The sequence below is a fragment of the Myotis nattereri genome (assembly GCF_964212035.1).
Source record: "Myotis nattereri genome assembly, chromosome: 14".
NCBI classification, from domain to species: Eukaryota; Metazoa; Chordata; class Mammalia; order Chiroptera; family Vespertilionidae; genus Myotis; species Myotis nattereri.
The window spans coordinates 5954996-5960995 of NC_138089.1; positions in this window are offsets into that span (position 1 = coordinate 5954996).

The following is a 6000-nucleotide window of genomic DNA, read 5'->3' on the forward strand; positions in this document are numbered from 1 at the left end:
TTCTGAGATTCTCACACCAAACCTGCAAGTAGGAATGGTCACCGGCATTGACAGCCGGCACAGGCCTCCCAAGGAGCCCGCTCAAGGCCGTAGTTGTCCCCAGCCCACCTGTTGGTACTGGTCATGTCACCTGCTTCCAAGAGCCTCCCAGCAAGTGACTTTCAGGCAAAGGTAGCAAATACACTCACATGACAAATCTAGCCTGAAAGCAGAATCGTTGTTCATTTGTAAGATATTACAAAGTTATTACGTAATGTGGAGATGAAACGTTTAAATGTGCGCCCACTGTTCAGTGTGGGAACAGGACTCCGGGCCTGTGTGTGCCTGGGCCTTTGTGACTTGCCTCACCTCGGACTGCACGGCGAGCAGGCCTAGACTTCCTTGAATCCTCCAATGAGGTCACTGAGAGTGTCTGAGAGGCAGACCACGCTTCTAGATCCAGAACCCCACCCTTCAGCTGCGACCCACTGTCCCTGGGAAAACGCATAAAGCAGCCGTGAGCTTCCTGAGGACAGTGCTCCCCGTCCCGTTCCCGCAGGACACCCCGACTGCCCGGGACTGAGAGGCGCTGGGAGCTGGAGCCAACAGGCCTGGAGGAGGAGCCGGGTAAATAGGTGTCAGCCTCCCTGGCCTCTGGATGACCAGACAACCTCGGTCCAGTTCCTTAAACCTCTGCGAGCCTCAGTAAAAATCCCCCGTTACAAGATAGTGCATGACTAAGCGAGAGCGTATGCCAAGAACAAGCCCTGGAATACGTTGTGCACAATGGAATAGAGTTCTGAGAACAAACAGACCCCAGTGCCTGTCCTCGTGCCCTTCATACTCTCGCTGGGAGCCGAGCCTTCGTGAAACAGCCTCCATGGAAATGTAACATTCCCAGTGTGACCAAAAGCTGTGGTCCCCAGAGGGATGTGTGCTTGAGAAGAAGGGCCAGGGAATATGTCTTCTAAACAAGACACTGAGCGAAGACCCGAAAGGTGAGTAAAAATCAGCCAGGTGCACTTTCAGTGACTTAGTTTGCCAGTCTTCATTTCCATCTGAGCAGGGAGCACCCCTACTTTTCTCTTGGAGAGCCAGCCCTCCACACCCACCCCTGCCCCATCCATGTTACTGCAGCCACAGCAGCACTTTAATCTGCCTGCTGCATGCTTATCCCAAGACTTTTATTACAACCATTGAGAGAAATATTCTTTTGGAAGGAGCTGCTGATTGGCTAGGGCCTATTATGACTATTTTTGCTGTAATATGGGAAGGGCCACCTAAATTAAAGGAAAGAAGAAAACAGAGAGACAAGAGGAGGAGCCCCGGGTGGGAGCCCAGAGCGAGACTGAAGCTGAGACCAAGACAAGATGGGAACCCAGGAGGGGAGACTGAAAGCAAACTGGGAATGAAAAGCAGGTGCACTGACCACAGCTTGTGGGCTCCTGGATCCAGCCACGCCTGAAGCTAGTTTTATACTCCTGCATTTTCAGTTACATGAGCCAATAAGTTCTCCGGTGTAAGCTAGGTTGAGCTGGCTTTCTGTTTTTTGTAATCAGATGTACTGTGGAGCGGGGTTCATTTCACAGAGGGAAGAACACTCACCCAGGCCATGTGGCAGAAAAGAGAATTCCAAGTTCAAGGGTATGAAAGGAGCCTGTGCGTGTGTAGCTCCGACTGTGGAGGAGGGCATGGGTGGGTTGATGCTCAAGATGGAGGCCAGGGCTGGACTGCTCATTATCATGGCTTCATGAGAAACAGTCAGGTGACATTCTAAGTACACATTCTAGATTACCCTTCTCCTGTCCTTTTGCAGGTAAAATTAGAACCAAAGCACAGTGGTATGGGGAGAAGAATGGCACCTCTTTGGGGCTGGAAGAGGGAAGTGAGTGTTTTGTACTCTCATCAAGTCCGACATAATCCAAGATGCCAAAAAGGGCTGGAGACCTGAGTCATTGGACAATGATTAGATGCATTTTATATCATTTCTCGGTCAGAGCGAATTCGGCTTCAGGCTGACTAAATGCCAGGAGCACAGCTATCCAACAGTGGTAAATTTTCAAAAATGTCTTCAGAGTTTCAAATAAGCATGTCAATTACAAATATAAAAGATGCTAAAGAACAGAGCAAGATGAGACGATAGAGAATGCACTCAGAGGGTCCGCATTCTTCATGTGCTTCCTTCCCCACTAAATGTCTTACTCCCTCCGGACTTCCTCTCCCTGTGTCTAAACCACACTCCCTCCCACCATAGGCGGCTCCTCAGCTGAAACGCAGCTGGCGATAGTGTCACTGCTTTTGCCCCGGGTCCAGTTTTGACTGTTGGTGGTCTATGCCACATCAGCTGTTCAATATTGTGGCTGTTGCCCATGGTCTCCCCTCTGTAAATAAACTGACCACAGGCAGTGCCATGTGTGTGGATCCGGAGTAAATGTCCCCTGTCATACCATCAGAGAATTCAAGGGGAGGACTCTGATTGGCCCAACCTCGGTCATCCTCTCCTCTCAGTCAATCATAATGACTGACAGAGGGAGGGATGTCCTCTAACTGGCCCTGCCTGTGGGAAATGTTTGCCAGACAAAACTGTTCCTTCTAAGAAAAAAGGTGGTTCCAGGGAGGCCCAAACAATTGTCCCCTCCCCTACTAGTGCTAAGCTTTGTGTTGAGCTCACATCATTAACGGAGGGTTCCCCAGCCCTCACGTTGTTTCTGATCTGTTCACACCTTAGAGACAGGCCATTGATCTAACAAGCAGCTACACTAAGTGCCTGCCCTGTGTCAGACAGCTTGTGAGATTCTGGGGGTTCAGTAGTGAACAACGCGGAAAATCATCCCAGCCTCCCAAAGCGTCCTTTCTAGAAAGGGGAAACAGACAACCGTAGGGTAAGTGGGGATTAGTGGCTGGCAGAGAAAGAGAGAGCGGGGAGGAGGGATCGAAAGTGCTGGGGAGAGGGCTGGTGGGGTGATTGCCATAGGAAAGACCTCAACGATGAGGTGACATTTGAGTAAAGATTTGAAGGTAACAAGCCATGTAGGTATCTGGGAGAAGAACATTCTGGACAGAGGGATCAGAAGCAGCAAAGGCTCTGAGGGTCCAACACAGAGTGAGGAAGAGGGTGTGAGAACTAGGGACGAAGGGGACGGGCAGCAGATGCTGCTGTGCCTCAATGGTCTCATCGTGAGGACATTTGCTTTTCTTCTTGGTGAGATGGAAGCCATTGGTGGTTATGAGCACAACAATGACATCCACGAACTTGGGTTTTAAAATGATTCCTCTGGCTGCTGGGTTTTAAATATAAGGAAGCAAGTGTGGAAGCAGAAGGACGAGTTACAAGAAGGACTGTGATGGCTGGAACTAAGGTAGCAGCAGTAGAGGTTGTGAGGAGGCTTATATTTTGAAAACAGAGCCAATTGAATTTACTGTTGAATATCATGTCAATCATGAGAAATGAAAAGGGTCAATGGAGACTCAAGTCTTTTGGTGAGATAAACTGAAAGGGTAGTGTTGCCATTCACCAACTGAGAAGTCTTCAAGAGGAACGATTTTATGGTAACGTCAAGAGATTGTTCTAGACTCAAGGCTTCTTGACCATCCAGCATGAGATGTTGAGTAGGCAGCTGACTGAGGAGTCTGAAGGTGGAGAAGAGGTTGGGTTGAATATGTGCAGGGGTGTGTTTAGGGGCAGGAAAGAGTAACTAATACTGTGTTTCAATAACACGGAGAAGATAGAAAATCTTTGCTACATAAAAATTTAATTTGGAGAAAGTATGTAGTTTGGATTGAATGAAATCAAGAATTTGGAGATTCAGTTTAATTATTTTGGGCCCAACATCAGGTGACTTACTTAATGAACTTAAAATTGATGTCTTTGGGGGAAAAGTCTCTTCTGCTGGCTTTAAAAGAAAGGACATGTGGTAACTACTTAGTGCTGAATTAAGTCCCTAAAAGAAAAAATGTTCATTTGTAGAATCAGAACTATAAAATAATTGTGTGTGTGGGTATGTGAGAGAGAGAAAGAGAGACAGGGGGGTCGGGGGAGAGAGACAGAGAGAGCTTTATGTATAAACAACTTCTAACCTCAAGTATCATTTCCTGGGTTGGACATTTTCAAAGGGTTACTAATTTAAAAATAAAGATCACTTCACTTTAGGTTCATTGTCTCCCTTAATTACCAGACCTGCATAACCCATTTCCTTTGGTGTTCAAAAAGGTGTGTAATTAAACCATCAGCATAATACCTATCTCCATGTAAAACCCGCACTTATGAACTTTAACTGCTGAATAAAAACTCCTATTACATGACCATTAAATATTATGAATAAAGCCAGTCCTGGTAGGCCCTGGTTAGTTTTTATGCACTACGGATGGGTCTGAAAGAATTTGATGTTGGTGGGTCTCCTCCTAAGCAAGCCCAGAGCCTCTGGCGGCTTCACCTCTGGAAAGGTGTGCGCTGAGCTTTCTCAGGAGAGGGTCTCTGACCTCACATGGACCTCAGCTACTCTTGGTGTGTCTCTGTGCAGAAAGAAATCTTTGTCCCCCACTAATCAATAATCAACACAATCAATGTTGGAGAGAAAGAAAGTGAGGGTGCTATGTGCAAAAAGATGGTTGGTTGCCCTAGGTATAGTTTCAAATTATGACCCTTAAGGTTGATGTATATTTTAACTTCTTAGGTTAACACATAAGAGTCACAGTTTGAAACTGGAATGTTTCATTGGAATTCTAAAAATCATCAACTTGTGCTGCAGGAGCTGAGTCATAGAGACTCCTGGTGTAGACTTTGCCAGGAGTTAATGGCATTCTCAAAACTCCCAACACAGTTTCCCATGGACCTCCGGGCAGGGAAGCAGAACTGAGCAGTGTCTCCAACCCAGAGGGATTGAGCTTGAGCAGCAGGAAGAAAGGAGAATTTGGGGCAGCAAATAACTTGGGTCTGAGGGGGTACCCAGCACCGTACTTCTTCTGGGGTAGATGGCAGAGACCCCAAATATAAGTACAGGGTGTCCTCCAAAATGCATACACACTTTAAAGCTAATGGCTCAACTTTGAAACTAAAATGTATTTTAATAAACACTGCCTTTCTAGTTATTCAAAGTGTGTGTATACATGTTTTGGGACACCCTATGTATATATAAGGATCCCCAAATTTAAAGGACATAAGCTACCTTTCTCAGGGTTGATGTAGAGACAAAGGGTCCCATAGTCACAAAAGACTGACCAGAATTAATGTGAGGCCGTGAGGTGCTAGGCAGATGGCTGAGAAAGCTTCTGGGAGTCCTGGCCGTGGAGTGGCCGGGAGCAGGCAGAGCGCTCTCAGAGCCTCCCTTCTGGAGGTGTCGGGGTGGCTATGGGCCTAGAAACTGTGGGTGATAGGGTGATGGTGCTGGGACCAGGTAGGGTGGGCAAGAGGCAATAAAGGTGTAGGCGAGGCGGGCTCCCAGGATCACTCCCTTCTCTTTCATCAGCACCCAGAAGTGTAACCAGAGGCGTCCAAAGTAGATGCACAAGCAAATTATGCGAGAGTCCAGTTCCACTGGTAGAGAGGTGGGAAAGCGATGCAGCCAAACCCAGTTGTAATGCTGGAGGGCCACAACCTCCCCTCCCCAAGGCTTGACTTAACTTGTCTAGTAAAATGGACTCGGGGGAGAAGCTATCTGATACCCACAAGAATGCATGAGCTTAGAGGGAAAAATAAGACACCTCAGAAATACAATTACTATTAAAGACAGATAGCTATCATTTAAATATGAGGTCAAAATAAAGATTTCCAGCATAGATCTTTGTTTAAAAAGTTAAATGCATTGGACTGATTATATATATATATATATATATATATATATATATATATATATGGCTAACATACAAAGTGTCCCCTCGGGAGCAGAACAAAGGAAGGCCCCTGCCAGCAGCCAGAAGGCCCCAATTGGCTCTGATCACCTGCCAGGCCTAGGGACCCTACTTGTGCACGAATGTTGTGCACTGGGCCTCTAATTGTTTAATAAGATTATATAGGTTTCAAAT